This window comes from Mauremys mutica, chromosome 20, assembly GCF_020497125.1.
Source record: "Mauremys mutica isolate MM-2020 ecotype Southern chromosome 20, ASM2049712v1, whole genome shotgun sequence".
NCBI classification, from domain to species: Eukaryota; Metazoa; Chordata; order Testudines; family Geoemydidae; genus Mauremys; species Mauremys mutica.
This window is the reverse complement of record NC_059091.1, coordinates 19,281,326-19,294,724: the sequence shown is the minus strand read 5'-3', so window position 1 is coordinate 19,294,724 and position 13,399 is coordinate 19,281,326. Positions and strand designations below refer to the sequence as shown.

At 52.9% G+C, this 13,399-nt stretch overlaps 1 protein-coding gene across 1 annotated transcript in view; it reads right to left on the bottom strand.

The window, feature by feature from the left end:
• LOC123353438 (adhesion G protein-coupled receptor E2-like) overlaps positions 1 to 13,399 on the bottom strand; it is a 110,522-nt gene that overhangs the window by 42,657 nt on the left and 54,466 nt on the right. The window lies entirely within an intron of this gene.

Here is a 13,399-nt window from a genome sequence, read left to right as displayed (position 1 = left end):
GGGATTCCTCTGTAGTTAGAATTTTCCGCCCAAGCTGCCCTGGTGACTCTGCCAGGAAGGAGTGAGGGGGGTGGAGGCACCGCCAACTAATTTCATAACCAAAAAAGATTCACCCTACTGAGTGGGTGGCGGGATCCAAAAGAACCCAGACCTGTCCATCAGAACCTGTAAGTAGATTGCCAGTAAAGGAGGTAATCAGGTGGAGAGGGGCGCTACATTGGAGGCACCGCTGGGATCCCGTCTTTTAAACTCAGACCTTATATACACCCCTGCTGTCTTCCTGGGAAATCACGTAAATTCCCAGTATGGATTACCAGAGGAGGCTTGTGACTTGGTGTGAGCTGGAGGGGGCTGACCCTGAACGCCACTTCCTGCTCACGAATGTACCCACTGAATGGGACATTAGAAAAATTGAAGAGGAGATTGCTAATGTTAAAGAATGGGGAACTTGTGTGGTTCGGAGTCAGATGCAAGGAAAAGGGGAAGCTACTTTATCCCTTCTTGTAGAGAGCAAGATTATACTGTCTACTGTGGTGACTCCCCATGTAATTCTGCCAGATGGAGAGAAGGATGGATGGAAGGTGACCATACAAGCACAATCACGTTTTCCCTCCCCACCTGCCTCACCATCTGAAACTATCAATTTTCAGTCCAAATTGAGAGACTTTCTTAGGCAGGAAGGGAAGACCATGAGTGAATTAAGGACTCTTTTAGGAAGTAGTCCTGTACCTCACCCCAGTTCTACGGACCAAATAATTTTTGCTATGGGACAAGCAATAGGGGAGTCCATAAAGACAGCATATGAATCGGGCCCTTACCGAAAGCTGAAGTTCTTTTCAGGTATTAAACCAGTGCCTGTAGGGGAAGATGACTATGACACCTGGAGGCATCAACTAAATCAGGTGATGCAGGAATGGCAATGTAGTGAGGCTGAAAAGAGGAAACGTGTGGCAGAAAGCCTGCGAGGACCTGCAGGGAATGTAATCTATGCATTAAAAGCCAGCAAGCCTGTTGCCACTGTTGATGACTATCTCTCGGCGATGGAGGATGCCTTTGGGAGCCTGGAGACAGGGGAAGACCTCTATTTTCAATTTCGGTCCTGTTACCAACAGCCAGGTGAAAAACTGTCTTCCTATCTTCACAGATTGGAACCATCCCTTCAACTGTGCATCCGCCGTAAAGGCACTGAGAGGAGCAAGGAACACCGAGTACGACTAGAACAGGTCATACGAGGTGCCATTTATGATGACTTACTAATTATGAAATTGAAACTCGTGGACCGATTGGACAGCCCTCCAGAATTCCATAAATTGCTCCGAGAAGTCCGAGAGGAGGAGGAAAAGAGAACTGCTAGAGAGAGGAATAAGATCTCATTGAGCAGGACTGTTGCTCCTAACAAACCAAAGGATGACCCTTGCCTGTCCACCACTGAGGACCTCCATCAACAGCTTAAAACCTTGACAGCACAGCTCACTGAATTTATGACAAGTAAGATGCCTCAGGGGTCACCTAGCGAAATTCTTCCACCACCTTTGATGGAAAGGAAGTACCCTCCTTTTTGCCCAGGGAGAGAGGACATCAACAGAGAACCTGTAAAGAAGACCTTGGTGACCCTCCCAAGGAACAAGAGATTCTGCTACCGATGTGGTGAGGATGGGCACATTTCCACCCAGTGTGACAACCCAAGGAACGAAGAGAAAGTAGCACAACGAAGAAGGGAGCATACTGGGAGCCGTCACAGGCAGAGCTCCACTAAGTTGTGCTATGAACAGCCTTCCTGGAGCCCATTCCCAGAGGGATTGATAGGCCCGGAAGCAGTAGTTAATGTGATGGTAGAAGGGATTCCTTGTAGGGCCCTGCTCGACAGTGGATCTCAGGTCACCATTATTACTAGAGAGTTCCATCGGCAATTCCTGCCTCAAGTGAAGATCTATCCTCTAGAGGGACTGGCAATATGGGGCCTTAGCAATGCTAGTTATCCGTACGATGGGTATGTACTAGTGACTCTAAGTTTTCCTGCAGAACTGGCTGGATGTCTCCAGGAATGTGATACTCTGGCTTTGATTTGTCCTGAGATGCAAAATTCTGATGGCATTCCCATATTGATTGGGACCAACAGCAACATGTTCCAGTCTTTGGCCACTCTTTGTGGTCGTTTGGGCCAGAAGACCCCAGGCATGGTTTGCCCTCCAGGGCGAGAGCCAAACCTGGGCAAGTCTAGGATGTATTATGACCATGATAGCTCTGTCGATGACTCACTAGGGAAAGTTGTAAGAGTATCCAAAGTGGTTTTGTCCATACCCCCTCATGGTGAGATTGACTTGAGAGGAAAACTTGAGAAGCATAGTTGCAGCCTCCCTCCTACAGTGATGATGGAGCCTGCTGATGGAGATAACCTCCCTAGTGGTCTGATGGTTCAGAGAGGTTTATTATCCTTACCACAGATGGAGGAAGCTGGCATTGTGGTAAGAGTAAGAAACGAAACCAACCATCCCATAGCCATCAGGAAAGGAATGGTGTTGGCACGATTGTATAGGGTAGAGAGTGTCGTGAGCCCTGCAATTGCATCCAGAAAGACCTGTAAGGCATTGGATCCTGATCTTTTTAATTTTGGTGATTCTCCTGTATCTCCCAGTTGGAAAGACCGACTGAAAAAACAGCTAAGTGAGAGACCTAATGTGTTTTCCACTGAGGAATGGGATGTGGGGTGTGCCATTAACGTGGAACACACCATTCGTTTGGCAGATGGCAGGCCTTTTAGGGAAAGGTCCCGAAGACTGGCACCTGCAGACATTGAGGATGTGAGAAAGCATATCCATGAACTATTGGAAGCAGGAATAATTTCTGAATCCCGTAGCCCTTATGCATCCCCTATTGTGGTGGTGCGAAAGAAAAATGGGGCTGTGCGCATGTGTGTGGACTATCGCACACTGAATAAAAGGACCATCCCAGATCAATACACTGTACCCAGGGTAGATGATGCCTTAGCTTGCCTAGCAGGAAGCAGATGGTTCTCTGTCTTAGATTTACGAAGCGGCTACTACCAGATCCCGATGAGCTCTGAAGACAAAGAGAAAACAGCTTTCATTTGCCCTTTAGGATTCTACCAGTTTGAGAGGATGCCCCAAGGTATCTCGGGAGCTCCTGCTACATTCCAGCGTTTGATGGAAAAGACGGTGGGGGATATGAATTTGTTAGAAGTGCTGGTGTATCTGGATGACTTAATTGTTTTTGGGAAGACTCTGGAAGAGCATGAAGTTCGACTAATGAAAGTGTTAGACCGCCTGGAAGCTAGTGGGTTGAAACTGTCACTTGATAAATGTCAATTTTGTCAGACCCGAGTAAAATATGTAGGCCATATTGTGTCGGCAGAAGGTGTGGCGACTGACTCAGAGAAAATTGAGGCACTAACCACCTGGCCTATACCCAAAGACCTGAAAGCTTTACAGTCTTTCCTAGGTTTCTGTGGATATTACCGCCGATTTGTAAAAAATTACTCCTCCATTGTGAGACCTCTCACCAATTTGTCAAGGGGCTACCCCCCAACGTGGAAGAGATCACCCCAACATAAGCTTGCGAGTCCTCCTGAGAGGTATTTCAAGGTGAATGAGCCCTTTGGGGACCGTTGGACCGAGGAATGCAACCACGCTTTCCATACCCTTATTGAGAAACTCACTACTGCACCAGTATTAACCTTTGCAGATCCTACCAAGCCCTATGAACTTCACATAGATGCCAGTCTTGATGGATTAGGAGCAGTTCTCTATCAAAATTATGAGAATCAATGGAAACCCGTGGCCTTTGTCAGTCGAGGGCTGACTGCATCGGAAAGACACTATCCTGTGCACAAACTTGAGTTTTTAGCTCTCAAATGGGCTGTTGTGGACAAACTTCATGATTATTTGTATGGAGCGACCTTTGTAGTAAAAACTGATAATAACCCACTTACTTATGTGCAGACCACAGCTAAACTAGATGCTACTGGTCAGCGATGGATGGCTGCCTTGGCTGCTTATGACTTTAAGCTGCAGTACCGTTCGGGTCAAACCAATGCAGATGCAGATGCATTGTCCCGTCGCCCTCATAACTCACTTGAGAAAGAGTCTGAGTGGATGGAAATACCTTCTCCTGCTATTCGTGCCACCTGCAAGACCATAATAGGACAACTGCAGTCCCCTTATGTAAATGATGAAAGATATGCTGATACACTGGGGGTATCTGACAAGGCTATACCTACACTTTATGCCAACCTCATTGGGCTAAAGACTTTTGAATTGCCCCAGTTAACTCCGACTGAATTGAGAAGAGCTCAGTGGAAAGATTCAGACATTAGGCCTGTGCTGGAAGCTGTGGAAAAGGGTGAGAAACCCATATCCAAGGCTAACTTTCCCCCCAGCACAATTCTTCTCTTAAAAGAGTGGGATCATTTAGTGGTCAACAAAGGCCTGTTATTCCGGACCATCCAGACTATAAGGGGCCATGTGCGAAAACAACTGGTCTTACCCAGAGAATACCAGGAGATGGTGTTGAAGTCTTTGCATGATGATCATGGTCACTTGGGGGTAGACAAGACTTTGCAATTGGTCAGAGACCGGTTTTATTGGCCCAAAATGATGGCATCTGTGGAAAACCACTGCAACCGATGCTCTCGGTGTGTTAAGCGGAAGACCCTGCCAAAAAGGGCAGCGTCTATGGTGAACATCACTACAGATGCACCCATGCAATTGGTGTGCATTGACTTTTTGTCATTGGAGCCTGATAGAAAAAACCACTCCAGTATACTGGTAATTACTGACCATTTTACAAGGTATTCCCAAGCATATCCCACAAAAGACCAAAAAGCTAGTACAGTGGCCAAAATTTTATGGGACAAATTCTTTGTACATTATGGTTTCCCTGCCCGAATCCATTCTGACCAGGGAAGAGATTTTGAAAGCAGACTAATTCATGAACTGACAAAAACCTTAGGAATAAGGAAGTCCAGAACCACTCCTTACCATCCTCAGGGAGATCCACAACCGGAGAGATTCAACCGGACTTTGCTAAACATGTTGGGAACTCTGCATCCATCCCGAAAGACCAGATGGAGTGAGCATGTCAGTTACCTTGTGCATGCTTATAACTGCAGTAAAAATGAGTCCACTGGATTTTCTCCTTATTATTTAATGTTTGGTAGAGAAGCAAGGCTACCGATTGACTTATGTTTCGGGATATCCTCTGATGAAGCTAGCGAAACAACTTATCTCCAGTACATTCAAAATCTTAGACGTGACTTGCGGGAAGCTTACAAACTGGCCTCCCAAGCAGCCAGGAAAAGCAACCTTGCCAACAAGCAGAGATATGATAGTCGGGTCCGTGAACAGGATCTGCAGGTAGGAGACAGAGTCTTAATCCGAAATCTAGGTCTCACTGGAAAGCACAAATTAGCTGACCGGTGGAATGGAGACACCTACATAGTGGTTGATAAGCTACCAGACTTGCCTGTATACCGCCTTAGGATGGAAAATGGAAAAAATGTTTGTAAGACTATTCACCGAAACCACCTCTTGCCAGTGGGGCAGTTAATAGGTGAAGAGAACAATAGTGAATATGGTCCCTCCCGGCGACCCATTACTCGCTCTAGACTAAGGAAGCAAGTTTCTGCAGAAAGAAGCCTTCCTGCACAACTTGAATCTGCTGAGGAGGCAGACAGCGAGTCTTTAACCTCCCTTGGAGAAAATGATCCTCATTCACAAAGTAGCAGTGAGGAGGAATTCTTCCCCTATTATCCAACACCTTCTATGCTTCATGAGCTGTTACCTGAGGTAGAAACTATTAAAGAGGGAGAATCTGGGCCTCCTCTAGCTCAAATTCTTAACCCTGAAGCTGCACCATTTGTTCCCCATCAGTCAACAATAGAGCATGATAACCCCTGCCTGCTGGCACCGCCTGAAGAGGCAAGTGGTTTACCAGCTAGTACGGTTCCCCCTCTAGAGGATGTGGGAGAATCCATACAACCGGCAGAGAGGGAAATCATTGATTGTCCTGCAGCCATTACTGCTGAGAGCCCTGAGAATGAAGAAGCTCCTGTACTTCGACGTTCAGAACGAGAGCGAAAGCCTGTACAGAAACTCACTTATGACGTTCCAGGGACCTCCACCTCTGTCCCTTTGCACTTAGTAAACAGATGGGTGCGGGTGGCCTATTATTGTTTCTGTCTGATAGTTAACAATGGAGACTCCAAGGTTAAGTCATTTATGTCAATATAGTAAGAATGTTATTAATGTACATTGAATAACAATTTCATGTTATTTTAAATTAATATTGTATGTGGACATGGCAATACCTACTTGTTGGTAAATTACATTTATTGTCCATTAAGCAATGTTTATTATTACCTGCTGAAGAGGACCTTGCATGCTGTTTTGTGGTTAAATGACCCTTGCCGAGGACGGCAAGGACTTTCACCCAGGGAGAGTGTAACCCCCAAGGAGATTCCTGGAGCTCTGTCTGCTGGCAGCTCAGGGAGGAGGAGCCAAGGCAACCTCAGAGTCTGCCCAGCAACCAATAGGGAGTGGAGATGCCCCTCCCAGGGAGTTGAGGAGAGGGAGAAGCCATTTTGAGGGGAGGCTGGAGCCAGCCAGGGAAAGGCCAAACAGGCTTTGAGGGGAGCTGGTGAGTCCCAGGCCTGCAAGCAGGGTTCCCCCTGAGAACTGGCCTCTAGGGACCTGACACCAGATTCCCCAGCTGGGTTTTCCTTCCTCACGGATGATTCCCAATTGTTATGTTCGCTGAGAAATTTCCCCAGCCAGGCTGGGTTCGCCTCCAGCTCCCCTGGTGAGACCAGTCCCCACATGGTCAGCACTGCTAGTCCAAGGCTGATTCCTGCCTGAGGAGGATCCCTGCCAGCGGACAGCAGCCCCTGGAATCGTCCAGCGTCATCCTCAACCCTGAAAATCATTTGGGGAGCTCGTGAGTGCCTTGTCTTTAGTTAGTTAGTCAGGGAATTTGTTTTGGGGACCCTCTACTCCCTGAACTGTGTCCTCAAGCCAGGGAGTGAGGGTTTGAGGATTTTATAATCTACCGCTTATTACACCTGTGGAGGGATTCACCACCTCCTCCCACTTGTGGGTCTTTTGGGCTGTACTGAACCCAGTCAGCCACACTGCTACACCTCTGCAGAGAATTGTATCAGTCATCAAGGGCCCCAGCAAAGTACGCGTACCAACAGGACACTAGTTTTGCATTTGTTACATCCTGACACGGGTATTTTAAGCGGTAGATTATAAAATCCTCAAACCCTCACTCCCTGGCTTGAGGACACAGTTCAGGGAGTAGAGGGTCCCCAAAACAAATTCCCTGACTAACTAACTAAAGACAAGGCACTCACGAGCTCCCCAAATGATTTTCAGGGTTGAGGATGACGCTGGACGATTCCAGGGGCTGCTGTCCGCTGGCAGGGATCCTCCTCAGGCAGGAATCAGCCTTGGACTAGCAGTGCTGACCATGTGGGGACTGGTCTCACCAGGGGAGCTGGAGGCGAACCCAGCCTGGCTGGGGAAATTTCTCAGCGAACATAACAATTGGGAATCATCCGTGAGGAAGGAAAACCCAGCTGGGGAATCTGGTGTCAGGTCCCTAGAGGCCAGTTCTCAGGGGGAACCCTGCTTGCAGGCCTGGGACTCACCAGCTCCCCTCAAAGCCTGTTTGGCCTTTCCCTGGCTGGCTCCAGCCTCCCCTCAAAATGGCTTCTCCCTCTCCTCAACTCCCTGGGAGGGGCATCTCCACTCCCTATTGGTTGCTGGGCAGACTCTGAGGTTGCCTTGGCTCCTCCTCCCTGAGCTGCCAGCAGACAGAGCTCCAGGAATCTCCTTGGGGGTTACAGAATGACCCAGGGATTCCTGCATCCAGCCCGTAGCTGGGGATGGAGCTAGCACAGAGCTGGAGAGGGGACAGCCCGTCTGTGCGACTCCACGTGATGGAGAAGCTGCCACGTCCCAGGGCAGTTGGCCCTGAGGGTAACGTCCCCTCCCCGTTAAAACACGAGCCGTCGTCCTGCCCTGAGAGGGGACGTGTTGGCTATTCGGGCTCTTTATAACAGGGGCAGCAGCAGGGCCTGTTCCCAGGCAGCCCCAGCCTTGCTGGGACACCCCCCACCCCACCCGGGGCGAAGGGCTTTGCCCCTTGGAGGCCTTTCCTCTGAGATGGGCCATTGGTGCGGGGGCAGAGCTAGGAATAGAACCCAGGAGTCCTGATGCCTACCCCTGCCCTAACCACTAGACCCCACTCCCCTCTCCTCTGAGCTGGGGATAGAGCCCAGGAGTCCTGGCTCCCACTCCCTGCTGTAACCTCTAGACCCCACTCCCCTCATCCCAGAGCTGGGACGGAACCCAGGAATCCTGATGCCCAGCTTGGAAGCAGGGCCAAACTCATTTCATACGATTCCTGTCAGCAATTTTTAGTCTCCACTATCGGGGGCTAGACTGGAGCACAGGGGACCTGATCCCCAAGGCCAGTCCAGCCCCCCAACACCTTCCCCCACCCACATCGAACCTTTGTGCCCACAGAGCGGCACTGCACAGCCTCAGCCACTAGGGGGCGCCACAGCCCCAACATCCATGCCTGGGCTGGGGCTGGTCCCTCTGTACGGGGAGACTTTGGCAAACCAGTAAAGTGCTTGAAACCACTATGGCTTATGGCTAAAGGCGGCCCAGTCAGCAAGCTGTAAATTGGCCATTCCGCAATCTCGGCTTGAGCAAGGCAGGAGGGGAAGGGGTTGGGGGTGCCCCAGAAAGGACAACTTGACTCCGCATCCTTCCTGATAAGAATTGTGCTGAAGTTGCTGATACAGGCATTTTAAAAGAGCAGGATGTGCCCCGCGAATGTCTGTTGGGGTCTCAAGGCTGCAAACTCTGGAAAAACCCACACCTGGTTAATCAATAATCAGAAGGAGCCTCTTGCTTGATCATTGAAACTGCTTATTAACAAGCAGCAAAGAGTCCTGTGGCACCTTATAGACGAACAGACGTATTAACAAGGTTTCTTTAAGGGACATGTTATTCTATGACTAATGTATAAATAAGGGGAAAAAGCTTGAGATAGTTGGACTCATTTGGGGACTCTTTTGGATTTGTTCTCTGGATACACCTTTCAGTCCCCACCGGCAGATGGAAGATTTGGCCAGCGGAAGCCTGCTGCTGTGTCACTCAAAAGCCACACTCAGCTTTGGTAATTGTCAAGGGTTGGGGGTGTTTTACTAATCTGTTCTGGACGTGTCTAAGTGCTTGAGGCTAAGTAAAGTTTAGCTTGAAGTGAAAACACTCTTGTGTTGCCCTGTTTGTGCCAGCCATCTATCTGCCGGATGACCGTGTCTCTCCTGATTTATTTCCTGACACCTCCTTGCACAGAGTAAAAGTTACTAAGAGCTTTGGGTTGAAAGAACCCTGGGTAACACTTCAATTGTCCGCCAAGTTCCCATAGTGCCTTAGCAGGATAATTACCCACATGCCATGCATATGCATCGCACACGCTAGTGTTCACATGCAGCGATGCACACATACTCTGGCATGCACACAAATGTGCAGATGTGTGCTAATGTCTGTGAACAAGTACAGATGTACATACCAGTGCGCCCACACCAACGCACAGGCACACACGTGTGCTGCACACTCATGCACGGGCACAGAGGTACAGACATGTACGTTCACACACACCGGCAACCTGCTGTAGCATCAGATGCAGGGACAAAGAGCCCCCAGGACCCTCCCTGCTCAAACACCAGCCAGGCCGGAATGGGGGGAGAATCCTTCAAACCCTCCCACCGGTGATGAGCTGCTGTGACTCTGTCCAGAGAGACGTGATTGTGGGTCCCTGCCCCCTCCTCCCCGCCAGGGACGTGGCCAGAATCTCCCATGCAGCCGCCTCCCCACCCACCAGCCCCAGTGCAACCCTCTCCCCACAGCGCCCCCTGCTGAGTCAGCCCAGGACTGCAATAATAACACTCCAGCACTTTACCCAGGGCTTGCTGCTGCTGCTGCCCCTGGGGTCCCGTGTAGCCGGCAGGAGCCGGGGTATCGCACCACCCCCAGGCTGCCCCCTCAGACGGCAACGGCTGGGCGGTGACCACTACCAGTGAGCGCCGTCCCCTCCCACCGCGCCGGGAAGCGTGAATCATGGAACAACCTCGGCCAAGAGCTGACGCAGGCACTCGAGAGACCCGAACTCCCCCACCCCCTGGATTCCCACCTGGCCCCCCTCAACCCCTGCATCCAACCTGCCCCCCCTTGACCCCGGATTCCCACCTGAACCCCCAAACTAGCCCCCTGCTCTCTGGGTCCCACATGGCCCCCCAGACCTCCAGACTCCCACCTCCCCCCTGGGTCCAACCTGTCTCCCCTGCTCTCTAGGTCCGAACTGCCCCCTCCTTGGTCCAACAAGCCCCCCCAACCAGTTCCCTGGATCCAGTACAGCTACCCTGGATCTGGCATGCGCCCCCCCGACCCAATGGGGACTCATCCCATCTCCTGTGCTCCCAGGTACGATCCAGTGCCCCCCTTCCAGGTCTGCCACTACCACAGACACATCCCGGCTCCCCTGACGTTTTAAGTCCCCATTGGGGGAAGGGGGGCGATGAGTCATGTTCCCTCCCACCCCGGGAACGTCTCAGGCTCATGTCTCAGCCGGAGGCGGGCGCACAGAATAACTGTCCCTTTGTCCCATCCGGCCCCTCCAGGCCTTGGCCAGCAGCTGCCTCCCAATGGGCAAGAACATTTTCCCAGGGGGCAGAAGGGGTGAAAAGGAACATTAAGGGGGGCGGGGTGTCAGGAAGCCTTAAAGAGACAGTGCGGAGCTAGCCAGGGCCCCTCCCTCCGTCCCCCCCCCCCAACAGCCCCTTGGCAGCCACAGCAGAGACACCCCTGGCTGTTCGGGGTCGGGGGGATCTGAGCATGGAAAGTCTGGGAGTGGGCTGGGGGGCAGGATTGGGCCCTCGCCAAGCAGAGGGGGCCAGGCAGGTGAACGAGAGAGGAACAGGGTGAGGGGCAGAGACCCAGAGGCCAGGGGAGGTGCCCAGATCCGGCTGCAGGTCTGCGCGGAGTCACCCCAGGGAGGGATCTGACCCACAGCCTGGGTACAGGAGAGGCCACGCTAACTCCTGGGGTGCCAGGGAGGCACAGGCAGGGGGAGTAGCACCCAGATCAGACCTTTCACCCCCAAGGGACCCATGGTGCTTGGCACCATCAGCCAAGGGGGGTTAGGGTGGGGGGCAGAGTCTCCTCTCACTGCCCCCAGGAGCCACCCCATTGTAAAACAGGCCTTGTTACCGCCACCTGGACAGAAGCTCTTAGTTCTCCTTTCCAACGTAGGGTGTAAATCTGGAGTAACCCTGCTGTGAAATGGTGTAAGTGAGGGATGGATCAGGCCCTGTGCTCCCCCCCCAACCTGCATGGACTGTCAGGCACTCAGGGACCCTCCTGACACAGCACCATAGGTACCATCCCAGCCCCGAGGACGTCCTGCCCCTGAGGTCTGTCTGGGGGGTGGAATCAGAGCTGCCCCCCACCTCCGGGGCGCTGGAGGAACAGAGGCTGGTGCTGAGAAATGATCCCGGGACAAACGGGTGATTCTCCCCCTGACGCAATGGAAAGGGCCCGACTCCCGCAGCTGCGGCCCCAGACAAAGTGCAGACAGTCCCCGTCTCTGCCCTCCTCCACGCCGGACAGACGTGCGCTCACCCTGGGGCGCTGGATCAGAGTCACCGCAGAGCCCGGCTGCTGGCGGGAGGGAGGGATCTGGGTTGGCGTCAGCCTGGGCCCAAACTCTGGGGCAGGAGCACATCCCAAGGGGGGAGGGGCTGGGCTGACTGGGGTGGGGGGCTGCTCTGGGAATGGACTATGGAAAAGTCACACACACACACACACACACACACACACACACACACACACACACACACACGTGTGTGTCAGGCAGATCCACCGACTGGAGTGACGGGCACACAACGCTCTCAGCGCTGGCACCAACACACCCCAGCCCGGCACAGCCAGCCCAGCTACCAGTGGACGAGCCGAACTCTCATCTGGATCCAGCATCCTCAGACTGAATCGTTGGCTGCACCTGCCCAGACCTGGGAAGGTCAACGGGGCCATTAGGGGCATGGAGAGCACCATGGGGAGGGACAGGGCCATGCAGGGGGCACCAAGGGCAGGATTTCCCTCGCACACCCTTGTCACAATGCACCAGACTCGCCCAGGGGTGACTGACCCCCGCCCCCCATCTGTTTACTGAGTGCCCGTCACATCGCTCCACTGAAGGATAACAGCCTACTGCTCTGCATGCTGAAGGTGCTCCCCCCTGAGCCCACACCACTGGGCTCCTCTGCTCTGTGCCGGAGCTGGACTTCATTTCTCAGGCAGGCTCAGCTGTGGTTTCCTCTGGAATCTGCTGCCCCCGGGGTGTCCCCCTTCCCCTGACGCACACGGGGTCCCGGCAGTGGGCGCCGCTTCCCAGATGGGGCCGCAAGCGCCAGCCAAGTCCCCCCAGTGCAGGGGGCTGGTGGCCGGCGGCCATGGCTGGTCAGTCTCTCTCTAGGCTTTCTGTGGGCCCATGAACCCCAATCCCTGGTTGCAGGCAGGAGCCCGGACCGGCTGCTGCTCAAATTCCAACCCAGGAGCTGCTGGCTGGGACCAGCTGGGGGCCGTCTGCAAAGGGCCCCATGGCGTTCCCACCCCCGGCCGAGCAGCCCCGGCCCCAGGGGCCCACAGGCCCCAGCAGCACCCCCGCTCTCCTGCAATCAGACATGCAGGGCTGGGCTGGCCCCTGTGCTGAGGCAGGACCAGCTCATCCCTAGCCCATCCCTGTAGGGGTTTGTCCAACCTGTTCTTAACCCCCCCAGGGCTGGAGGTCTCCACAGCTGCCGCTCTTCCCCCAACAGAAGTTTGTCCAAGAAAATCAATTACCCCTCCCCCCATCTCTGAAATCCGAGGGCCGACAGGGCTGCACCACCACGGCAAACGTACAGGCAGGAAGGCCCCTCCGTGAACATCTCTGGCCTCTTTGTAACAGCCCTCAGCGTATGTGGGGGCTGTTCTCAGGTCCCTCCTCAGTCATCGTTTCTCAAGACTAAACATGTCCCGTGTTTGAACCTTTCCACACTGGTCTGGTTTGCTAAACCTCTGCTCATGTTTGTGGCTCCCCTCTGGCCTCTCTCCAACGTGTCCACGTCTTCCCGAAAGCGCCAGCGCCCAGAACTGGACACGGGACTCCAGCTGAGACCTCCCCAGTGCCGAGCAGGGCGGGACAGTCACCTCCCGTGTCATACAGAGCAGTGGTTCTTAGCCAGGGGTACGTGTACCCCCGGGGGATGCACAGGTCTTTCGAGGGTACATCAACGCATCTAGATATCTGCCTAGTTTTACATGTAACC